Below are 26,656 nucleotides of genomic sequence, written 5' to 3'. Positions count from 1 at the left end.
GCACATGAATCAGATGCACACCAATAGTAAAGAATAAAATTTGCCTTTATTGTATATCAATATTAAAACCATTTAAAACCAGAAATACCAAAGTAAACATGCAAACAAGAGGTGAGGTCAGTTCACCCTGGGCAAGAAATAATAATAACAGCATTACATGGGAGATGGTAAAGATAATTACATAAGTGAGAAATAAATAACCAAAGTTTAGATGCTGTAAAAGATGCCAAATTACAATGCTGAAATGTACCCAATGTTTGATCTGAACCCACACGAGCAGCAACAACGTTTCTTAGGTAAATATCTGTAATATATCCCTACAAGATATAACAGTCATGGAAAGGGAAAGGGTTACCTACATATGCATTGGATATAACAATTATATGAGAAAACAATCACAGGACATAGATAGAAGTTCCTGATCTTAAATATCCTGAGCGTATGCATAAACCATGGACGTTTGAGCACATATCCATAAACAATACAAAACCCCCTAAGGGGTTTGTTAATAGTGCGTGCTGCAACTGAAGTCTAGTGCACGGGTAGAATGCCAGTTAGACCAATAAGTGCATGCAATCTAATGGTCAAAAAAGACCAGACCAGTAGTGGGGAGTCAAGCATAGATATAGAGCGGCAATATACCCAGGGTTAGCAGGCCTGCATTTGGTCTAGTTTTTCCATATCCAAAGAAAGAAGCGCCATTTGGGGCGATAATTTGATGTTGGAATTTGTAACTCGATTAATTAGATTTGACACTTCCCTCCAGAGATGTCTTATCTTTGGGCAATTCCATAAGATGTGGACCAACGTTCCTTTTTCGTTACAATTTCTCCAACAAAGTGGAGTATTTTTGGGGTCTATGTTATGTAGCTTAGATGGAGTGAAATACCAATTTGTTATGACCTTATAGAAGGACTCATGTAGAATAGCCGAAATGTTAGAGGAAAAAGTCGCTTTTAGGCTAAATTGCCAGTTTTCTTCTGTAAAATCCTTGTTTAAAGTTTTCCCCCATTTAGCCATGTAGTTTAAAAGAATAGGTTTAGTGTCATTATTTACAAGGTCATAGATATATTTGGTATTCCAGATTGTTTTCTTTTCCGTATTACAAAGGAGGTGGTTTATAATCTCTGGAAGGGGATGTTTACCAACCAATAATTTATTAAGGGATTCCCTTAGAGAAATCAATGTTTTGAAGTCCAAGTTTGTGATCTTATATTTTATTTTTAGATCTAAAAAGGAAATAAAATCTTTTCCATCATGTATGTTACTAATTGTTTTTAGGCCAAGATTTTGCCATGAGGAAGGAACCTGTACATCAGTTAGGAATGTTAAGATATTTAGAGAGAAGTTTTTAATTTGATCATATTTCGACATCTTGGTTTTAATCTTACATAAACTCTGCCAAACAAGAATAGTAGATGCAAGAGTAGGGTGGTAAGGCAGGGAAAGTTTGGGATTAAGTATATGGGTTAAAAGAAGAGAACGGAGAGAAGAATAGTTGTTTAAAGCAGACTCAAGGTCCAACCATGTCGGAGAAAAATCACTATTTAACCAACAAATACTTTGTTTTATTATATTAGTTTTATGATAGCTTTCAAGGTTTGGCAAACCATATCCGCCTCTAATTTTACGTTTCATTAGAGTGGACTTAGAAAGTCTTGGTTTTTTATGATTCCAAATAAACCCATTTAGAATTGATTAAAGTTTACCAATGAATTTTATTGGAATGGTGAGTGGAATAGCCCTAAAGTAGTAAAGAATCTTGGGTAAGATCATCATTTTGTAGGACATGAGTCTGCCTAGCCACGTAATTTCTTCTTTATATAAATTGTTAGTGGCCTTTTGAGTGGCTTCGATGAGATCCTCCATATTTATTGTTATTAAGGAATGTAGGTTGTCGGTAATTTTGATACCCAAATAAGAGATTGATTTAACTTCCCATGTAAATGTTGAAAACTTTTTTATTAAGTTAATAGTTTTATCTTCCAAGAAAAAGGGAAGTATGTTGGATTTCTCCATGTTCAGTTTATAATACGAGGCTTTGGAAAACGAATCAAGAACTTCCTGTACTGCTCTAACAGAGTTTATTGGGTCAGACAATGTAAGGATAACATCATCCGCGAACAAGCCTATCTTATGATGGTAATTGCATGTTTTAATTCCTTCTATTCGCTGATGTGCTCTAATTAATTCCGCAAGTGGTTCAATGGCTATTACGAATAGTAAGGGAGATAGGGGGCAGCCTTGTCTAGTTCCGTTTGTCATTTTAAATGGGTCAGATAAATTATTATTTGTATATATTTTGGCAGAAGGACATGTATATAGGGCCATAATAGTTTTTATAATTTGGTGATTAAATCCAAATTTAGCAAGAGCAGCTTCTAAATATTTCCAGTTTATTCTATCAAATGCCTTTTCTGCGTCTAGAGCCAATAACAAAGAAGGTGTTTTCCTATAGTTAATATGAGAAATTAGATTTAATAATCTTCTAGTCCCATCTGAGGTTTGGCGACCTTCAACAAATCCCATCTGGTCATGACCAACAATTTTTGGCAGTATTGACTTTAATCTATTGGCAATGATTTTTGAATATATCTTGATATCCATATTAATAAGTGATATAGGCCTATAATTATTAACATATTCCAAATCGCCTTTTGGTTTTGGAATTACCGATATTAAGGCCTCCAGCATTTCCGTTGGAAAGGAGCCTATCTCAGCTGCCTTGTTGTAGACCCTGACCAAATGGGGAGCCAGGACTGCAGAAAAGGCTTTAAAATACTCATTTCCAAACCCATCTGGACCTGGAGATTTTTTAATTTTTAGGCTGGAAATAGTTCGAATCACTTCCTCTATAGTAAAGGGTGAATTAAGTATATCCAATTGTTGTTGTGTTAGTTGTGGAAGATTAATTTTGTCTAAAAACTCAGAAATAGAGGAATTATTGGGTTGAGGTATAGACGGGTCTTCTTTTAGATTATAGAGCTTAGAGTAAAACTCTGCAAAGATTTTAACTATATCTCCTGGATGAACTGCTAATGAGCCATCTTTTTTTCTCAACTGATGGATGCGTTTCCTGATCCTAGCCTTTTTTAATTTTTTTGCCATGAGATCCGTTGGTTTATTTACAGAAGCATAGAAGTTAGACTTCATGAAATGGTTGAATTTTTCATAGTCTGAAAATAAAAGAGCCTTCAGATCTAATCTGAGTGATAGAATTTCTTTGTGTAGTTCTGGTGAAGGAGATGTAAGTCTGTGTTGTACTAATTCCTTTTCTCTTATTATCGCTTGAATTTTATTTAATTTTTCTTTTTGTTGCTTCTTATGTGTAGCCGAAAGTTGAATCAAGTTTCCCCTCATTACGGCTTTATGGGCATTCCAGATTATGAAAGGACAAATCTCCTCGTTTGCATTCTCTGCAAAATAATGTTTAGCCATATTTAGGATTTTGTTATTATGTATTGGGGAGTTAATAAGGACCAGAAGGGGCGGGGCCTCAGCCACCAAAGCTGGATACCAGGTCACATGAGTATGACCTCACACAGGTCCTTCCACAGACACAGTGAGTCGTTTGTATAATACTTATGCTAATTCTAACAGGGGTATAGGAAAGCAATATTCAGAGGCTAAAATATAACTTTCAATCCTAATGTCGACAAAAACCTAGATTAGGTAAAACAAGTAACCCAAAGCTCTTTGAATCGCTGACAATCTCAGCCTCAAACATAATATCCAGGGAGCCTATAGACATCTAACAAAATTATCAGAAAAACACAACATACAAACAAAAATATTGAGTGTGATGATATCACTCGAAATTGGACAGTGGTCCAATATATGAGTGCAGAAAAAAATATCAAAAAAACTCAATATAATCAAATCATATAGTGCATAGTGGTCCTCAAAGAGGAATCCACAAGAATCAAGATTTTTAGAATGAGTTATAAATGATCTCACCCATTCCTTGCAGCTTGGGGTATATCAGGGTTTCCTCCGTGCGGGTCCTTACAGCATCAGCTTTAATCTGACCCTACAACATCCCTAGGGAAACTGACTTTGCCTGTTACCCCAATAACTGCCGCCCTAACAGGGGCAGACCACATCTAACCCTCTCTTAGTGCCCCTATAATGTTCCTGGCCCTCGTCCCGACGCGTTTCATCTCGTTAGAATCATCAGGGGACTCCGGTATCACATTAGAGGTCAGAGGTCCTGTGCCCAAGCTCCGAACAAAACACTAAGGAGACGTTGTTGGGAGCTTGGGCACAGGACCTCTGACCTCTAATGGGATACCGGAGTCAGCAATTCAAGGAGCTTTGGGTTACTTGTTTTACCTAATCTAGGTTTTTATCGATATTAGGATTAAAAGTTATATTTTAGCCTCTTAATATTGCTTTGCTATACCATTGTTTAAGTGGCTTCCCTCCTGTTTGAGGACTGCTGTGTTATTAATTCTAACAGGGGGAGGGGATAACTATGAATATATCATCTGCTCCACTGCAACTGTCACTCAAGAAGCTGCTCATTTTATAAACTTCACCTTCTTGGATTTCAAAACCTAAACATCTGAGCTGACCACTAATGGTATGTAGAGAATCGGCCTGATAGTGCCAGTATAGCACTGGCTTTAGGTTATATGCAAAAATTCTGGTGATTGGTTCCCCTTAGGGCATTTTTATTACTTTTTGCAAAGTCAAAAGTTTACATACACTAAGACTACTATGCCTTTAAACAATATGGGACAGCCCATATGATGATGTCATGTCTTTGGAAGCTTCTGATTCTTGTTATTGGCAACATCTCAGTAAATTAGAGACACACCTGTGGATGTATTTTAATGCACACCTGAAACACACTGCTTCTTTGTGTAACATCATGGGAAAAACACAAGAAATTAGCAAAGATCTCAGGAAGAGAATTGTGGAGTTGGACAAGTCTGCTTCATCCTTGGATGCAATTTCCAGAAACCCGAAGGAGCCTCTTTCATCTGTACAAACAATTATACATAAGTACAAACAAGATGGGAATGTCCAGCCATCACACCACTCAGGAAGGAGAAAGGTTCTGTGTAACAGAGATGAATGTGCTTTGGTCAGGCATGTACATATCAACCCAAGAACAAAAGCAAAAGACCTTGTGAAGATGCAGGCGGAAGATTGTGTCATTATCCACAGTGATACATGCACTGTATCAACGTGGGCCGAAAGGTCACTGCCAGGAAAAAGCCATTACTCCAAAAGTAACAATAAAAAGCCAGATCAATGTTTGCAAATGCACACAGGAACAAAGACCTTAATTTTTGGAGACTTCTCCTGTGGTCTGATGAAACTAAAATGAACTGTTTGGCCATAATGACCATTGGTATGTTTAAAGGAAAAACAGGAGAAGCTTTGAAGCCTAAGAACACCATCCCAACTGTGAAACACAGGGACAGCAGCATGATGTTGTGAGGTTGTTTTGCTGCAGGAGAGACTGGTGCACTTCACAAAATAGATGGCATCATGAGGAAAGAAGATTATGTGGCAATACTGAAGCAACATCTCAAGACATCAGCCAGGAACTTAAAGCTTGGGCGGAAATGGATCTTCTAAATGGACAATGACCAGAAGCATACTGCCCAACTGGTTACAAAGTGGCTTTAGGATAACAAAGTCAATGTTTTGGAGTGGCCATCACAAAGTCTTGATTGCTGATACAGTGGAACCTTGGTCTACAAGAACATTCCGTTCTGGGAGTGTGCTTGTAAACCAAGTTACTCATCTAGCAAGGCAAAATTTCCCATAGGATATAATGCAAGCTCAGACAGTTGGTTCCACAACTTCTTCAATGTCCCATCCTGTGCCATTCCACACATGCACAAACACGCACAAACACACACGCACACAAACATATTATGCTCATCTTACCTTCCGTTCCCTCACAGGCCTCCCGTTTCGTGTAGTTTCCCAGTACAGGATGTGTATCGGGTAACTATCGTGACCGATGCCGGAGCTTCCGCTGCCAGAGCGCTGATGTCAAATGCAAAATGAGCCTCTGATTGGTCAGTGTGCTGCCTTTGAGTAGCGGCTGACAGCGGAAGTTCCTCCGTCGTCGCTATGGTTACCAGATACACATCCTGTACCGGCAAACTACAAGAATTGGGAGGCAAGCGATGGAACGGAAGGTAAGATGAGCATAATATGTGTGTGCATGCGTTTTTGTGTGTGTTTGTGCGTGTTTGTGTGGGTTTGTGCGTGTTTGTGCTTGTTTGTGCGGACTGCAAGAGTGGGTAAGAGCGCGGTGAAAGTACGAAACTGGAAGTGTGTGCAGTGAGTATTTGCTCATACAGCAAAGCTTGCTCGTAAACTGAGTTACAAATTTACAGCAAGCTTTGCTCGTATAGCGAAATACTCGCACAACAAGTTACTCGTAAACCAAGGTTCCACTGTATATGTAAACCACTATGGAATTAATAGTTATATATTAGTGAATAAACATTATATATTATTATCTCAATCCTATTGAAAATTTATGGGCAAAGCTGGAAAGGCCGGTGCGAGCAAGGCAACCTACAACCATGGCTCAGTTCTGTCAGTTCTGTCAGGAGGAATGGGCCCAAACACTAATGAAATGGATGGAAACTTTTGAATTTGCAGAAGGTAATAAAAATTCCTTCTCTCTCTCTCTTTCTCCCTCTCATTATTCTGACATTTGGCAAATAGAAATAGTTTTGATTCCTAATTGACCTTAAAATGGCAAAGGTTTATTCTAATTTCATGTCAGATAGTGAGAAAAACCTGCAGATGTATCTTTACAGATAGTGGATGGAAACTTCTGGTTTCACTGTATGAGGGAGTCGGAGTTGGCAAGTCAAAGTTGGAGTTGGAATCAGCAAATCTGAGGAGTCGGAGTTGGAGTCAGAGGTTTGGCTTATGACTCCACAGCCCTGCCCATGAGGATCGCGGCCGATGCCAGGGGACTCAGTAGTCAGCTCTTCATTGCATTTGAATGTACTGCTGGCGCAACGCAGAGCTCTCTGCAGCCCTAAACCAATGGCAGCTGCCGGCAAATCAGAGGCCAGCAGCTGATGTCAAATGCCTATGTCAGCTGCTGGCCTGTGATTGGCGGCTGCCTTAGGTATAGTTCTGCAGACAGCTTCTCTGTGCGGTGCCAGCTATTGATTCAAATGAAATAAATCGCTGACTACTGCGGCCCCTGGCACCGGCCATGATCATCACAGGGTCCACAGGCAGTAAGAAGAGACCTGAGGGCCACATGTGGCCGTGTTCCATATGTTTGAGACCCCGATCTAAAACATATGTAAATTCTATTCTGTGTTCAGTTTGCCTTGAATCAGTGTCGCAGCCTAGAATGTAGGGCAAGACTAACCTTAAGCTATAGGAAGCACGTTAGTTCTGTTATATTGTGCATTTTCATTTTTGAATTGGCTATCTCACAGAGCCAACTTTCTACCAGCAGTTCCACTAATTTTAGTAAGTAGTGCAGCACCAGTGGTCATGTGTATTTTCATTGGATTCCAGATAATATTCTATATATCCTATACAAATTAATAGCATATTTTGGCCCTTTAGTGAATGTGCTAATGTACTATAACAGTGCTCTCTGATCTCTGAATTCTCTCACCAGTAACTTCAGAAATATACTCTGTCACTGAGTGATAAATAATTACTAACACTCAAGTGCTCTCACAGATCTCCTATTTTAACTTATTCTCATATTTGTGTAAATAATATATTAGATATAAATCTTTTTAATAAGATTCATAAAAGTCAAGTTTTAAACTATTACTCCAATTGGATTCGACAGTGAATTTCTACTGCCAGCATGTACACTTTTTGCCCAGAAGATCACGGCTGTCTGTCATTACATCTCTCATAATGATTATTATTATTATTTATTATTATAGCGCCACTTATTCCATGGCGCTTTACATGTGAAAGGGACAAGTACAATAATCATAAACAATACAAGGCGCAGACAGGTACAGGTGGATAGAGGTCCCTGCCCGCGAGGGTTCACAGTCTTCAAGGGACAGGTGAGAATACAGTAGGTGAGGGTAGAGCTGGTTGTGCCACGCTATATCAGACTGAGGGTTACAGCAGGTTGTAGGCTTGTCGGAAGAGGTGGGTCTTCAGGTTCCTTTTGAAGCTTGTCAAGGTAGGCGAGAGTCTGATATGTTGTGGCAGAGCCTTCCAGAGTATGGGGGAGGCACGGGAGAAATCTTGGATGCAATAGTGGGAAGAGGAGATGAGAGGGGAGTAGAGAAGGAGATCTTGTGAGGATCAAAGGTTACATGCAGTTAAGTACCGGGAGACTAGGTCACAGATGAGAGACATGCTCTAAGCTTCTGTGGGGTCTGTTCTTTTTCTTGTGTTGTGTTCTTGTGTTGCTGCCTGCTTATGAATGGTAAATGTCATATAGGGAAAAGAAGCGCCAGTGAAAACTTTCTAAGGTTCTTTTGAACGTAACAAAAATGAACTCATTAGGTGTCATATAGTTCAATTGCTATTGTCTCCACAATGGAAAGGTAATGTTGAAGGGAACCTGTCATGTCACAAAACAATACCAACCTACAGATATGAGGTTAATATGCAGATTAATAGTGTTCAACAGCTGTATATCTGCAACACTAATAGGCCTGGCTGCTTAGAGGAAAATAACTTTATTCCTCCAGGCAGCTCCGCTTTCAATCATAGAGTTACAACTTCAATCACCGCTTAGTATATATTGAATGGAGGCGGTAACTACACCCCGGCACAGACTGACAGCTGACACAGAAGTGCATAAGTCCAGCGCCGGCTGTCTGTCATTGGTGGGGCATGGTTACCGCCTCCATCCATTATATAATAAGCGGTATTTAAAGCCGCGACACCTGTGCCTCTAGTGACTGAAAAACGGAGGCATAAAGTTCATTTCCTCCAGATAATTGAGCTTTTAGTTTGACAGCTGCACAGGTTTAGAATGCTATTAACCCTATACAGCATATTAATAGTGGGTTTTCACATTACAGGTTCCCTTAAAGTAAAGGCCACGTCTCACTAAGCGACATCGCTGCTGAGTCACGCTTTTTGTGACGCAACAGCGATCTCGCTAGTGATCTCATTATGTGTGACATCCAGCAACGACCTGGCCCCTGCTTTGAGGTTGCTGGTCGCTGCTGAATGTCCTGGACCATTTTCTTCAAAGGCGATGTCCTGCTGGGCAGGACGCATCGCTATGTTTGACACTGTGTGACAGGGTCCCAATGACAGCAGAGATCATTATACAGGTCGCTACTGCGACCTGTATCGTTACTGAGTCGGTGGTGAGGTCTGACTGTGTGACATCTCACCAGCGACCTCCCAGCGACTTACCAGCGATCCTTATCAGGTCGAATCGTTTTCAGGATCGCTGGTAAGTCGCTAAATGTGACAGGGGCTTAAGCAGCGCAGATAAATATATACAATGACATACTGAATTCATAACTCCATAGACGAAGTTTAAAGAAGCCAAATACTTATAAAAGCAAAAAACACAAAGTTATCTTATCAAGTGGGAAGAAAAGGTGGGGTTGTGTATATATAGCATAAGAAATTAAGTAGATGAGTGAGGCGCAATTCAGAGAATAGTAAGCAAGATAATGTATGGGTGAGGTAATGTGTAACTGTGACTGCACTGGTGAGAACAGACTAATATGACAAGGGTAAGACAACAGTCAGTGTTGGTAATCATGGTGTACAAAAAAAGGGTATAAAGATGTGGCAGTGGGCTTATACCTTCTTATTAAAATTTTAAACTTTGTGTTAATTTTTGAAAAATATGCTTAACAACAGAAGATCAACATTTAATTTTGCGGTCCATGTCTTTTTTCTATAATTATGATCAAACATTCTAGCAGCCAAGTATGATGGCAGCATTTGGTCAACCCAAGAACAGTGCACAATCATAACGTAGTACAGTATTATACATGGTGTAACGCATACAGTATATTTACAAATGTTATGCAAGGCAATATCAAACTGTAGCGCAGTGTTCTACAAATAGCTGAGCAGTCTCACAAACAACTAAACAGTTGTCAAAATGGAATACATAATCTCTTCACCATAACAGGAGGAGGTATATTTTTACACACCTAATGGGGCGCCATAGACATTGTTTTGTCATTGGGATGTTGTTATGGTGTTGGCCCAAAGATGTGGCACCTAGTGCATTTCCTCCATCATACAGAGGATCTCCCGCACTCATTTCTAGGAGAACAGGTAGCTATGCCTTAAAGGGAACCAATCACCATAATTTTCATATATAAGCTAAAGCCAGTGCTATACTGGTACTATCAGGCTCAGAGGCTGGCTGGCACATTTTAGCCTGGGGGGCTATCATATGGCAGTGGCCTTCAAGTTGCATCGGCCCACCTTTGGTCTGTTTATCTCTGGCCGCTGCATTAAAGCAGCAGTGGTAACAGACTTTATGAACAGACTGGTACATATATATTGGAACAGAACCGCGCTTCCTGCTTTCATAGATAATGCAACAGAACCAAGATGACTACATAAATACGAGAACTGCAAGGAGCTTACTATATGGTAAGAGAACTGAGCTTACTACAGAGATAAGGGAGCAGAACCCAGCTTACTACAGAGATATGGGAGCAGAACCGAGCTTACTACAGAGATAAGGGAGCAGAACTGAGCTTACTACAGAGATAAGGGGGCAGAACCGAGCTTACTACAGAGATATGGTAACTAACAGAACCGAGCTTACTACAGAGTAGAGTTGAGCGCGGTTCGTGGTTCGTGGTTCTCCAGTTCTAGGCTCGAGTGATTTTGGGGCATGTTCTAGATCGAACTAGAACTCGAGCTTTTTGCAAAAGCTCGATAGTTCTAGAAACGTTCGAGAACGGTTCTAGCAGCCAAAAAACAGCTAAATCATAGCTTGGTTTCTGCTGTAATAGTGTAAGTCACTCTGTGAATCAAACTATTATCACATTTCAGTGTATAGTGTGCGTGAACAGCGCCTTCAGATCACTGCTGTTTCTATAATGGCGATCGCCTTTTTTTTTTTTTTTTTCTTGTCTTCCTTCCCTAAGCGCGCGCGTCTTGTGGGGCGGGCCAGCATGTCAGCCAATCACAGACACACACACAGCTAAGTGGACTTTGAGCCAGAGAAGCAACGGCATGTGTGATAGGATCTGCATGTCACATGTCCCTGCATTATAAAACCGGACATTTTCTTCACGGACGCCATTATCTGCCTTCTGCGTCTTTGGTGTCAGACATCACTGTCGCAGCTCCGTCTTGAGTCCAATCGCTGATACAGCTGTATGCGCTGCATACACAGCGTTAGACAGCATAGGGAGAGCACTTTATAGCAGTCCTTTTAAGGGCTCAAACCGGCAGGGTCAGAGTTAAGGTGACAGGTCCTGAAAACAGCGCCAGCGTCTGTGCAGCCAAGGTCAGGGATTTCCTCCCTGCATTTCACCATTAGGAGGGAATAGAAAGGCAGGCTTCCATTCCTCTACCCAGAGCACCACAATCCTGCCACTGTACCCTCTTGTCCTCTGCACACTCCAACTCATAACTAAGCCATTATACTAGCAAACACTCAGTGTACCTAGTGGCATCCTATCTGTGGCTATTGGACTTTGCTATAGTCCCACTAGTGCAAAGACATTTGCAGAGCACGTCTGCCTGCATTGCACACTACAACTAATTATAACTAAGCCATTATACTAGCAAACACTCAGTGTACCTAGTGGCATCCTATACGTGGCTATTGGACTTTGCTATAGTCCCACTAGTGCCAAGACATTTGCAGAGCGCATCTGCCTGCGTTGCACACTCCAACTAATTATAACTAAGCCATTATACTAGCAAACACTCAGTGTACCTAGTGGCATCCTATACGTGGCTATTGGACTTTGCTATAGTCCCACTAGTGCCAAGACATTTGCAGAGCGCATCTGCCTGCGTTGCACACTCCAACTAATTATAACTAAGCCATTATACTAGCACACACTCAGTGTACCTAGTGGCATCCTATACGTGGCTATTGGACTTTGCTATAGTCCCACTAGTGCCAAGACATTTGCAGAGCGCATCTGCCTGCGTTGCACACTCCAACTAATTATAACTAAGCCATTATACTAGCACACACTCAGTGTACCTAGTGGCATCCTATACGTGGCTATTGGACTTTGCTATAGTCCCACTAGTGCCAAGACATTTGCAGAGCGCATCTGCCTGCGTTGCACACTCCAACTAATTATAACTAAGCCATTATACTAGCAAACACTCAGTGTACCTAGTGGCATCCTATACGTGGCTATTGGACTTTGCTATAGTCCCACTAGTGCCAAGACATTTGCAGAGCGCATCTGCCTGCGTTGCACACTCCAACTAATTATAACTAAGCCATTATACTAGCACACACTCAGTGTACCTAGTGGCATCCTATACGTGGCTATTGGACTTTGCTATAGTCCCACTAGTGCCAAGACATTTGCAGAGCGCATCTGCCTGCGTTGCACACTCCAACTAATTATAACTAAGCCATTATACTAGCAAACACTTAGTGTACCTAGTGGCATCCTATACGTGGCTATTGGACTTTGCTATAGTCCCACTAGTGCCAAGACATTTGCAGAGCGCATCTGCCTGCGTTGCACACTCCAACTAATTATAACTAAGCCATTATACTAGCAAACACTTAGTGTACCTAGTGGCATCCTATACGTGGCTATTGGACTTTGCTATAGTCCCACTAGTGCCAAGACATTTGCAGAGCGCATCTGCCTGCGTTGCACACTCCAACTAATTATAACTAAGCCATTATACTAGCACACACTCAGTGTACCTAGTGGCATCCTATACGTGGCTATTGGACTTTGCTATAGTCCCACTAGTGCCAAGACATTTGCAGAGCGCATCTGCCTGCGTTGCACACTCCAACTAATTATAACTAAGCCATTATACTAGCAAACACTTAGTGTACCTAGTGGCATCCTATACGTGGCTATTGGACTTTGCTATAGTCCCACTAGTGCCAAGACATTTGCAGAGCGCATCTGCCTGCGTTGCACACTCCAACTAATTATAACTAAGCCATTATACTAGCACACACTCAGTGTACCTAGTGGCATCCTATACGTGGCTATTGGACTTTGCTATAGTCCCACTAGTGCCAAGACATTTGCAGAGCGCATCTGCCTGCGTTGCACACTCCAACTAATTATAACTAAGCCATTATACTAGCAAACACTTAGTGTACCTAGTGGCATCCTATACATGGCTATTGGACTTTGCTATAGTCCCACTAGTGCCAAGACATTTGCAGAGCGCATCTGCCTGCGTTGCACACTCCAACTAATTATAACTAAGCCATTATACTAGCAAACACTTAGTGTACCTAGTGGCATCCTATACGTGGCTATTGGACTTTGCTATAGTCCCACTAGTGCCAAGACATTTGCAGAGCGCATCTGCCTGCGTTGCACACTCCAACTAATTATAACTAAGCCATTATACTAGCACACACTCAGTGTACCTAGTGGCATCCTATACGTGGCTATTGGACTTTGCTATAGTCCCACTAGTGCCAAGACATTTGCAGAGCGCATCTGCCTGCGTTGCACACTCCAACTAATTATAACTAAGCCATTATACTAGCAAACACTTAGTGTACCTAGTGGCATCCTATACGTGGCTATTGGACTTTGCTATAGTCCCACTAGTGCCAAGACATTTGCAGAGCGCATCTGCCTGCGTTGCACACTCCAACTAATTATAACTAAGCCATTATACTAGCACACACTCAGTGTACCTAGTGGCATCCTATACGTGGCTATTGGACTTTGCTATAGTCCCACTAGTGCCAAGACATTTGCAGAGCGCATCTGCCTGCGTTGCACACTCCAACTAATTATAACTAAGCCATTATACTAGCAAACACTCAGTGTACCTAGTGGCATCCTATACGTGGCTATTGGACTTTGCTTTAGTCCCACTAGTGCCAAGACATTTGCAGCACGTCTGCCTGCGTTGCACACTCCAACTAATTATAACTAAGTTACATTGTCAGGGATATTTATTCTTTATTATTCTGCTGTTAATAAAGCTAGACCACCACTGCAATCTTCACCACCTCTCAATTTTTACTACCACATTTTCAGTCCACAATCTTGTCGCAATCAACATGAGTGGCAAAATGACAGATGCTGGTGGAAAGGGGAAGAGGCGTGGTGGAAAAGGCAAAAAAGGTTTTGTCAGTGGGGAAGGTGGCAAAGCTCCATTATCATCTGCTGCAGATAGACCATCTACTAGCAAAAGTAAGATGTCTACTACTTATTGTGGACAATCCGATGTGCTCCCTTTTTTACGGACACGAACAAGAGGAACAAAGGTAGATGATGGGCAAAAAAGGAAAATGCTTGAATGGATCTCAAGTGGTCCAACAAGTGCCCTCTCAGCCTCTTCAAGTACCGCATCCAAAAAACACCAGTCCTCTGAGTTGTCATCCCAATCACACTTGATTTCTCCCAGCTCTGAAGTCTCCATCAGCCCTGCACAGTATGGTGGAACTGAGATGGCTGAGTCTGCAGAGCTGTTCAGTCACACTATAGCCTGGGAATCAGAGGTCTGCTCCCAAGCTACAGTGAGTACAGAACAGGAAATGGTCTGCAGTGATGCCCAGAACCTTTGTGACTCTGATTCAGGCCGTGAGGACCAAGTTTCTGAGCATAATGTTGACCCTTTGTCACAAACTGTAACACCTGTGGTTATAGACAATGAGGAACATACTGATGAAGATGAGACGCAGATACCCGATTGGGATGACAACTTAAATATTCGGTCAGGGCAAGAAGAGGCTCGGTCTGAGGGGGAGGGGAGTGCAAACACAACAATTGATGATGACGTTCTAGATCCCACCTACTGTCAACCCCCAGTCAGGCACTCGAGGAGGTCAACAGAGGCGGTGGAGGAGGATGCAACCGACGACGAAGTTACCTTGCGCCTTCCTGGACAGAGTCGGAGCACTGGTAGCACGTCTACAACTTTATCCTCAGCCACCACTCTGCCTATGAGCATTATTCGGGGTGGATCAACAGGTCGCATGGCCTCTAAGCCTTGCCTAGCCTGGTCCTTTTTTCACATCGAAAAAGATCGCCCAACTCATGTGATATGTAACATTTGTCATGATTCTGTTAGTAGAGGTCAAAACCTCAGCAGTTTGACAACTTCTTCCATGAATCGTCACATGACTAAATATCATAAGTCCCGGTGGGAAGCTCACCGTGCTGCAATGCGGCCTAGCGGAGCGAACCATCCACCGCCCGCCCCTTCCAGTGCATCCGCGCGCTCTTCATCTTCTAGGACTGTGGGGACAGCTGTCACACCTGTTTTTCCACGCAAAACTTCCACCACTGTAACCGCAACAGGCAGTTTGCTTGTAAGGTCGTCAGTTGGTTTGGAAGGGGAAACAAGTGAGTGTGTACAGCTCTCTCAGACATCGATAGCACCAACGTTGGATGAAGGCAACATCATGTCTCCGCCTGCACTTTCCTCACAAACCTGCATTTTTCCAGGGACACCCTACTCAACACCGTCTACACACAGCAGCCAGATCTCTGTCCCTCAGATGTGGTCAAATAAAAGGCCACTTCCTCCGACCCATGACAAAGCTAAGAGGTTGACTCTATCCCTCTGTAAGCTGTTGGCTACCGAAATGCTGCCTTTCCGCCTAGTGGACACACAGGATTTTAGAGACCTTATGTCTGTCGCTGTGCCCCAGTACCAGATGCCTAGTCGCCACTACTTCTCTAAGAAAGGTGTGCCCGCGCTACACCAGCATGTCGCACACAACATCACCGCTTCCTTGAGAAACTCTGTGTGTGAACGGGTGCATTTCACCACCGATACTTGGACCAGTAAGCATGGACAGGGACGTTACATGTCGCTGACTGGGCACTGGGTAACTATGGTGATAGATGGTGAAGGGTCTGCTGCACAAGTCTTGCCGTCCCCACGACTTGTGTGTCAATCCTCTGTCTGTCCAAGTTCCGCCACTGCTTCTGCATCCTCCACCTCATCTGGGTCCTCCACCTCCGCCCCAAGCCTGCCTGGTCAGGCCACCAGCGTTCTCACTGCGCAGAAGGAATCACGCACCCCTCATTACTATGCTGGCAGCAGAGCGCAACGGCATCAGGCGGTCTTTAGCTTGACATGTCTTGGTAATAAGAGTCACACAGCTGAGGAGTTGTGGTCAGCTCTGCGGTCCGAGTTTAATAAATGGTTGTCTCCACTCAACCTGCAGCCTGGTAAGGCCGTGTGCGACAATGCTGCAAACCTGGGTGCGGCCCTTCGCCTGGGCAAGGTGACACACGTACCTTGTATGGCTCACGTGTTGAACCTTGTCGTGCAGCAATTTTTAACACACTATCCCGGCCTAGATGGCCTTCTGAACAGGGCACGAAAACTGTCTGCTCACTTCCGCCGTTCAAGCGCCGCAGCTGAGCGACTTGCATCGCTCCAGAAGTCTTTCGGCCTGCCGGTTCATCGCCTGAAATGCGATGTGGCGACACGCTGGAATTCAACTCTCCACATGTTACAGCGACTGTGGCAGCACCGCAGAGCCCTGGTGCAATACGTCATGACGTATAGCCTGGGCCAACGAGATGCAGAGGTGGGGCAGATCACCCTGATGGAGTGGTCTCAGATCAAGGAACTATGCACCCTTCTGCACAGTTTCGACATGGCGACGAATATGTTTAGCGCTGACAATGCCATTATCAGCATGACGATTCCAGTCATTTACATGCTGGAGCACACGCTAAACACTATTCGGAGTCAGGGGGTGGGACAACATGAAGGGGAGGAACTACAGGAGGATTCATATGCGCAAGGGACAACAACATCACCAAGGTCCAGACGTTCATCATCACCAACGCAGCAGGCATGGGACCAAGGGGGACAGGGATCGACAAGGGCGCATAGTAGCAGGCGAAATGTTGAGCAAGGTGCAGGAGAACATGAAGAAATGGAGGACGAACTGTCCATGGACATGGAAGACTCAGCGGATGAGGGAGACCTTGGTCAAATTTCAGTTGAAAGAGGTTGGGGTCAGATGTCAGAGGAAGAAAGAACGGGTAGCACCTCTATGCCACAAACACAGCGTGGACTTGGTCCGCATGGCTGCGCAAGACACATGAGTGCCTTTTTGTTGCACTACCTCCAACATGACAGTCGTATTGTCAAAATTAGAAGTGATGATGACTACTGGATTGCCACACTATTAGATCCCCGGTACAAGTCCAAATTTTGTGACATAATTCCAGCCATAGAAAGGGACGCACGTATGCAGGAGTATCAGCAGAAGCTGTTACTAGATCTTAGCTCGGCTTTTCCACCAAACAACCGTGCAGGTGCAGGGAGTGAATCTCCCAGTGGTAACTTGACAAACATGGGACGGTCTCGTCATCTTCAACAGTCTACCCGTACCAGTAGGACCGTATCTGGTGCCGGTAACAGCAATTTTATGGAATCTTTTCATAATTTTTTTAGACCCTCTTTTGCAAGGCCACCAGAGACAACAAGTCTGACACATAGTCAACGGCTGGAGAGGATGATACAGGAGTATCTCCAAATGAACATCGATGCCATGACTGTGCAACTGGAGCCTTGCTCCTTTTGGGCTTCAAACCTAGAAAAATGGCCAGAGCTCGCAACTTACGCCTTGGAGATTTTGTCGTGTCCAGCTGCCAGCGTTGTCTCTGAACGTGTATTCAGTGCTGCTGGGTGTGTGCTGACAGATAAGCGCACGCGTCTGTCCAGTGACAATGTGGACAGACTGACGTTCATCAAAATGAACAAGTCATGGATCCAGAAGGAATTTACTACCCCTGTGTCATCCTGGGGAGAGTAAATGCTTGTTGATTTGGAATGTGCTTGATGCAAATCAAAACATCCTGTTTGCAACTAGGGCACAAGTGCTGCCACTGAATGGGTGGGTGTGTGGGGCCCAATTTTTGGAAAAAAAGGGAGACTCCGCTTGGAGTAACCCTTGCTTACATTGTTTTTAAAAGAAGCCAAGATGAACAGAGCTGGGATCAGGAAAGACTTTGCTACCTACCCTGGTGTCATCCTGGGGACGGTTAATTATGGCGTATTTTTGAATGTGCTTGATGCAAATCTAGCTGTGAAGTGTACAACTGGGGCACAACTGCTGCCACTGAATGGGTGGGTGTGTGGGGCCCAATTTTTGGAAAAAAAGGGAGACTCCGCTTGGAGTAACCCTTGCTTGCTGTGTTTTTAAAAGAAGCCAAGATGAACAGAGCTGGGATCAGGAAATACTTTGCTACCTACCCCGGTGTCATCCTGGGGACGGATAAGAATGACGTATTTTTGAATGTGCTTGATGCAAATCTAGCTGTGAAGTGTACAACTGGGGCACAACTGCTGCCACTGAATGGGTGGGTGTGTGGGGCCCAATTTTTGGAAAAAAAAGGGAGACTCCGCTTGGAGTAACCCTTGCTTGCTGTGTTTTTAAAAGAAGCCAAGATGAACAGAGCTGGGATCAGGAAAGACTTTGCTACCTACCCCGGTGTCATCCTGGGGACGGATAAGAATGGCGTATTTTTGAATGTGCTTGATGCAAATGTAGCTGTGAAGTGTACAACTAGGGCACAACTGCTGCCACTGAAGGGGTGGGTGTGTGTGGGGCCCAATTTTTGGAAAAAAGGGAGACTCCGCTTGGAGTAACCCTTGCTTACATTGTTTTTAAAAGAAGCCAAGATGAACAAGTCATGGGTCAGCAAAGACTTTGCTACCTACCCCGGTGTCATCCTGGGGATGGATAAGAATGGCGTATTTTTGAATGTGCTTGATGCAAATGTAGCTGTGAAGTGTACAACTAGGGCACAACTGCTGCCACTGAAGGGGTGGGTGTGTGTGGGGCCCAATTTTTGGAAAAAAGGGAGACTCCGCTTGGAGTAACCCTTGCTTGATGTGTTTTTAAAAGAAGCCAAGATGAACAGAGCTGGGATCAGGAAAGACTTTGCTACCTACCCCGGTGTCATCCTGGGGACGGATAAGAATGACGTATTTTTGAATGTGCTTGATGCAAATCTAGCTGTGAAGTGTACAACTAGGGCACAACTGCTGCCACTGAAGGGGTGGGTGTGTGTGGGGCCCAATTTTTGGAAAAAAGGGAGACTCCGCTTGGAGTAACCCTTGCTTACATTGTTTTTAAAAGAAGCCAAGATGAACAGAGCTGGGATCAGGAAAGACTTTGCTACCTACCCCGGTGTCATCCTGGGGACGGATAAGAATGGCGTATTTTTGAATGTGCTTGATGCAAATGTAGCTGTGAAGTGTACAACTAGGGCACAACTGCTGCCACTGAAGGGGTGGGTGTGTGTGGGGCCCAATTTTTGGAAAAAAGGGAGACTCCGCTTGGAGTCACCTTGCGGTGTTTTACATGATTTTAGAAGGGCGTGCCATGCCTATATCTGTGTGTCCTCCTCTTTTTCCTTGTCCAGCTGTTTTGTTTTCGCATGAGTATATGTCCTTGTCACTTTCCAATGTGTTTGAGTTGTTTGTCACCTTTAGGACACCTTTGAGGGTGTTTTCTAGGTGTTTTTCTGTGTTTGTGATTGCCTGCCATTGTTTCCTATGCAGTTCGAGTTCGGTTCGTCGAACGTTCGACGAACCGAACTCGAACGGGAGGTCCGTTCGGCGAACCAACCTCGAGCCGAACCGCGACCGGTTCGCTCATCTCTACTACAGAGATAAGGGAGCAGAACCGAGTTTACTATAGAGATATGGGAGCAGAACCGAGCTTACTACAGAGATAAGGGAGCAGAACTGAGCTTACTACAGAGATACGGGAACAGAACGGGGCTTACTACAGAGATTAGGGAGCAGAACTGAGCTTACTACAGAGATAAGGGGGAAGAACAGAGCTTACTACAAAGATAAGGGAACAGAACCGAGCTTACTACAGAGATATGGGTGCAGAACTGAACTTACTACAGAGATACAGGAGCAGAACCGAGTTTGCCGTACCCATTCAGGGACAAAATCGTATTTACTCAGTCTACTACATAGAAAGAGCAACAGGACACCAAGCCTCTTACATAGCTACAGGAACAGAACAAGCTTACTGCATAGACATAGTACCAGAACTAAGCTCACTGCTTAAATATGGTACCATAACTGAGCTTACTGTATTGATAAAGGAGCAAAACCACGCTTACTACATAAATACAGTACTGTAACCCAGCTAACTACATGTACAGCAATTACAAAGCTTATCCTATATTTTCAATGTTTAACTCGTACGGAACACAGATAGCACATGAACTGTACATTTATGCCATCTGTGTGCTGTATGTGTTTTTCTCGGCCCCATAGACTTCTATTGGGCCTTGTCATGTGCGCTGCTGGGAAAAAAAACAGATGTCTCTGTAGGGATCACACACAGTCAGCGTAAACACATGGACATGCGAGCCGCACCATATACTATAATGGGTACGCATGGTAACCGTGAAAAAAACGGATACAACACATACCAGATACACAGACACATGAAGGAGGTTCATAAGGTGGTGACATAGCTACGTCACACTGCAGGGGTTAATTTCACTATTCTTTTCATAAACATAGAAAGACAAATGACAATCCATAACACATATGTGATTGAGCCCTTAGGGTCTGTGCCCACAATCAGTGTCAGCAACGTCTTGAAAGCAAAGTGTTTTCACTGAGTCCAAAATGCTGCATTGTACAGTACAGGCACAGTGGATGGATTTATAGAAATCTCCGGCCCCCTGGGCTCTTTTAGACGCTCTATAAACTGACCTGTGGCACTGATTTCCTATCCTCAGCAATTCAATTTATTCTAACAGCGATGCTAGTGCTCTGAGCGGGAGAATACAGCGAATAGCCGCTGACAGTCACTCTGATGGTGCGCATTGACAGCGCAATCTGCCGCCCAGGAGCCTAGCGTCTCCACCAGAGAAAGCACGCTGTATCCAGACCGTGAGGACGCCTGATGGTGGGCACTTACCCTTACAGATTTAGTGTTGTGCCCTAGAGATACAAATGTTTTACACATACACAATACGCTATAAGGGCATGTGCCCACAGTCAGGGTTCGGCCGCTGTGGTCTCTCTCTTCTGTTCTCTCTGTGGAGACACTTGTGGCTACACAGCAATAAATTGACATGACAGGGCTTGAGAAGCCGTACCACAGGTCAGTTTTCGCTGTGGGCTGTACACGTACAGTGGGCAGAGGATTTCTACAAATCCCATCCACTGTGCTTGTACTGTACAATGCAGCGAAAACACTCTGAATCCAAAACGCTGTGAACACTGATGGTGGGCATGCAGCCTTACATACAGGCATCTTACACACATACCCAACCCCAGAAACACAGACTGTAAACATACAGTACAGAGATGTGTACACACCTGCGTACAGCCGTATACACCTACACACACCTGCGTACATCCGTATACACATACACACACCTGCCTATAGCCGTATACACCTACACACACCTGCCTAACGCCGTATACACCTACTCACAGATACCTGCCTAACGCCGTATACACCTACGCACAGACACCTGCGTACAGCCGTATACACATAGATACCTGCGTACAGCCATATACACATACAGACACCTGCGTACAGCCATATACACATACAGATACCTTCGTACAGCCGTATACACATACAGATACCTGCGTACAGCCGTATACAAATACAGACACCTGCGTACAGCCGTATACACATACACACACCTGCGTACAGCCGTATACACATACACACACCTGCGTACAGCCATATACACATACATATACACAGACACATACACAGATATAGTCACATAGACGCGTATACATATTTGAAAACATTCACATACAAATAATCATACACATAGACACAATCCTATACACGCAGACATATACTGGGGGGCTTTTACTTTTGATGTTTGGGGGACACTTCTCTCCTCATCTTCTCTCCTGTGCGTCCACAGACTTGTTAGATGGTAAATCCCTTGTAGGCTAAAGGACCTGTGGTGACGTCACACCCATGTGATCAGAAGGGGCGGGGCCTCAGCAACGCAGCTGATAACAGAAAGCAACTCCAGGTGTCCTGGAGTTCTTTATAATAGAAGCGGGGGACTGAGGTAAGACCTCCAGATGGGGGTGCAGGGAGGGCGAGAGGGGGAATATAAAGCCTGCATGATTATAGTGAACGTAAGAAAAATTGGCCATGGCCACTAAAAAAGCCGGTCACGCCCACTACCCAGGCAGCTTCTAGCCACTGGGATGTAGCCACAACCCTCGGCTGGACGGAGGCAGCGCGCGCTGCATCACATCATTATAACACACATAGCCGCGCACTGTATACTGCGCGTGGCCGTGCCTCCTGTACTATGTGGCCGGTCAGCACCGTTTGCGCCTGTAATGTCAGTGTGCCTGGCCACATCATAGTACAAGAGACACGGCCACGCGCAATTCACTGTGCGCGGCCATGTGTGTTATAATGACATTATGCAGCAGGCTGGCGACCCAATAAAGCAGCTGGGAGAGCAGCCCGGGGGGCAATTGCCCCCCCCGCCCCTGATCAGGCTGATTCTATACATACCTGCAGTGGTCAGCTCGGATGTTTAGGTTTTGAAATCCAAGAAAGTGAATTTTATAAAATGGCCAGCTTCTTGAGTGACAGTTGCACTGGAGCAGATCCTATATTCATAGTTATCTCCTCCTTCTGTGAGAATTAGCATAAGTATTATACAAACGCCTCACTTTGTCTAGCAGGACCTGTGGTGAGGTCATACCCATGCGACCTGGTATCCAGCCCCTTCTGGTCACATGGGTATGACCTCACCACAGGTCCTGCTAGACAAAGTGAGTCGTTTGTATAATACTTATGCTAATTCTAACAGAGGGAGGGGATAACTATGAATATATTATCTGCTCCATTGCAGCTGTCACTCAAGAAGCTGCTCATTTTACAAACTTCACTTTCTTGGATTTCAAAACCTAAACATCCGAGCTGACCACTGCAGGTATGTATAGAATCAGCCTGATAGTGCCAGTATAGCACTGGCTTTAGCTTATATACGAAAATCCTGGTGATTGGATCCCTTTAAAAATAAATGTGCATTGAGTCATTTTAACTTTTCTAGATGACAATGAAAAGTTTCTCATTGTAAAGATTTCATCAGTTATAATAAAATAATACTGCATTTATGAAACATCACTAGGTCTGTGGGCCTCATGCATAAAACCTAATCTAAATAAAAGTATCAGTCTAAAATAACCAATTAGATCATTTGCTACATTTTCAAAGTTGGAATATGATCGGTTGCAATAAGCAACATTGGCACAATATTGAGTAGTTTGTTTAATAAGATCCGGCATCTCTTTATGCAGGCGGTATTTCACAAATTTAAAATACAAAAACCTACTGAGGCTACATTCCCAGAATGAGCTTTTGCTAAGTTTTTGATGTCTGCACTCATTAGGTAAATTAAATTATTTGCATTTTTTTCATTGCGTTTTTGTGTGTGATTTTTAGGCGTTTTTGTCTTTTGATGGTTTGTCATGCTTTAAATGAATGTGTTTTATTTTTGATACTTCTTGGTATTTGGCTTTGACAAAACTTAACTGATATACTTATGTGCGGATTACATACGTTTCTGATACATTTCTGCCTTGGACACTCTCTAAAAACAATGCAATTAGCATTTTATCAGCAGGAGATTAAAGGGCATCTGTCAGAAGGTTTTTGCTAAGTAATGTAAGGACAGCATGAGGTAGTAGTTAGAATACAGAATACAGTGATGTGTCTCTTATTAGACAGGGTTATTTTGTTTACTTATAATGAAGATTTTATCACAAGTTAGCCTAGTTTCACATTTGCGTTGAACGGTATCGTGACGGATGCAACGGATGTGTTGCATATAGTGGCACAACGGATGCAACGGATGCTGCAAAACAATCCTTTTTTTGTTTTGTTTTTTTTACAGTTTACCGGCGGCAGACTATTGTGAACGATCAGCTAATCGCTCCCAGTAGCCGGTCGCCGGGTGATCAGCTGATCGCTCCCAGTAGCCGGCCGCCGGGTGATCAGCTGATCGCTCGGCCGCCGAGAATGTGTGCGGGGGGAAAGAGGAGTGGGTGGAGCCGAGCTTAGGACAGGTGAGTGTGCGTGTGTGTATGTATATGTATGTGTGTATGTGTGTGTGTGTGTGTATGTGTGTGTATGTACATACATGCGGAGTGGAGTGCAGGAGGGGGCGGAGCCAAGCGGGGAAGTGTCGGGTTCCCTGCACACGTAGCGAGGGTAAATATCGGCAAAGCACTTTGCTTGGTTACCCGATATTTACCTTGATTACGGGTGCAGGGAGCCAGAGAGGGCATGCGCAGTGAAATCCAATGGATTACGCTGCCCAAAAAAATGTTACATGCTGCGTTCCTCCCGCCCGGCGCAGCGTCAAAATAATGACGCTGCATCGTCCAGCGGATGCAACGCTGACATTTGCGTTACAGTGCATCGTCCATACAAGTCTCTGGAGAATAGCGCAGTGCGTTAATCGACTGCGCTATTCTCCATAGTGACGGACTCCGCTGAACGCAAGTGTGAAAGTACCCTTAATTATCACTGCCAGGTCTGGAGCTCACAAGTCTGCTAGTCTGACCACACCTCCTCCTGTGATAAGTAGCTCATTGTCTATAGACTATGTATAGATAGAGATTGGTGTGGGTGTCGCTAGCTTTCTCAGCTTTGCTTCATTCCACAGCTAAGAACTCGGATTGTGTCACAACTGCTGCACCCAGTAAACTCAGTGATACATCTTTGGAATCATAATCTCTTTTCCAACATTATGCTACTCTCAGATGAGGTAGCAAGAACCTGGTAAATTCCCTTTAATATTACAAAACTATAACTCACAGGCAGCACAGACCAGCTAATCTGTGTAACCCACCACAGTGATTGGCAGCTTACTTTCAATACACAGTGTACACAGGAAGCTGCCAGTCAGGATTGTAGGCCCAATTATCTACATCAGAAAAAAACAGATATTCTATGAAAACGACATCAAGCAGCACGTTAAGCGATACATCTCCAGAATCAGGCTTTCTTGCCCAATGTTATGCTCGAATCAGATTATATAGAAAAACCTGCTGACCCTTTACGAGAATTCAACTTGAAGTAATTAAAGTACTGAGAACTATAAAACACGTACATTGCAGAAAATTCTATTTATTTGGTTGTGATACAGCTGATGAAATGTTTTGGAACAAAATAATAATGAAACCATATTCTGAGCATTATTTTAAATTTACTTTTTTGTGATTTCTTCTTTCATAAAAGGAAAATAAATAGGTTTCTGGAGACTTTTTTCTACGCATACATAAACTTACAGTTCACATATGTGGCCACTGGGTGTCACTGTAACACAAAAAATGAACACAGTATAGAGATGCAGTAGCTATATTCAGTTACAAAAATATCAATAATTGAAAAAAATACACTTAAGTCATGGAGCTTAAAAAGTATCTGCTGAAGCTGTTAATTAAAAATCAGCAAATCTGCTGAAACTTGTATTTTGCCAATTCAATGGAATTTAGCCAGTAAATTCAATTTGTATCAAATTCAATGGTTGATAATCAAATTACGGTAGGTAATAGAATTGGGGGTTTTCCAGATCCCACAGAATTAAATACACAGATTAAAAAAAAATAATACTCTCCTTTCCCCAGCCTTCACCTGCCGCTCCCTCTAGTCCTGTCTTCTCTTCTGAAGTCTAAGGCCCTGTGTGCACTGGAAAAAGGAATTTTTGCAGGCACTGAAAAATTTCCGCACCCGCGAAAAAATAAAACGCAAAAAAACGCACCGAAATCCGCATGCGTTTTGGTGCGGTTTCGGTGCGGTCTTTCAACGGGTTGGTACAGTGCCTACAAGTAGTATTCAACCCCCTGCAGATTTAGCAGGTTTACACATTTGGAATTAACTTGGCATTGTGACATTTGGACTGTAGATCAGCCTGGAAGTGTGAAATGCACTGCAGCAAAAAAGAATGTTATTTCTTTTTTTATTTTTTTTTTTTTAAATTGTGAAAAGTTTATTCAGAGGCTCATTTATTATTCAACCCCTCAAACCACAAGAATTCTGTTTGGTTCCCCTAAAGTATTAAGAAGTATTTCAGGCACAAAGAACAATGAGCTTCACATGTTTGGATTAATTATCTCTTTTTCCAGCCTTTTCTGACTAATTAAGACCCTCCACAAACTTGTGAACAGCACTCATACTTGGTCAACATGGGAAAGACAAAGGAGCATTCCAAGGCCATCAGAGACAAGATCGTGGAGGGTCAAAGGCTGGCAAGGGGTACAAAACCCTTTCCAAGGAGTTGGGCCTACCTGTCTCCACTGTTGGGAGCATCATCCGGAAGTGGAAGGCTTATGGAACTACTGTTAGCCTTCCACGGCCTGGACAGCCTTTGAAAGTTTCCACCCGTGCCGACGCCAGGCTTGTCCGAAGAGTCAAGGCTAACCCAAGGACAACAAGGAAGGAGCTCCGGGAAGATCTCATGGCAGTGGGGACATTGGTTTCAGTCAATACCATAAGTACTCCACCGCAATGGTCTCCGTTCCAGACGAGCCC

This window comes from Anomaloglossus baeobatrachus, chromosome 6, assembly GCF_048569485.1.
Source record: "Anomaloglossus baeobatrachus isolate aAnoBae1 chromosome 6, aAnoBae1.hap1, whole genome shotgun sequence".
Lineage (NCBI taxonomy): Eukaryota > Metazoa > Chordata > Amphibia > Anura > Aromobatidae > Anomaloglossus > Anomaloglossus baeobatrachus.
The sequence above is the reverse complement of the archived record's forward strand: the minus strand, read 5'-3'. Positions refer to the sequence as shown.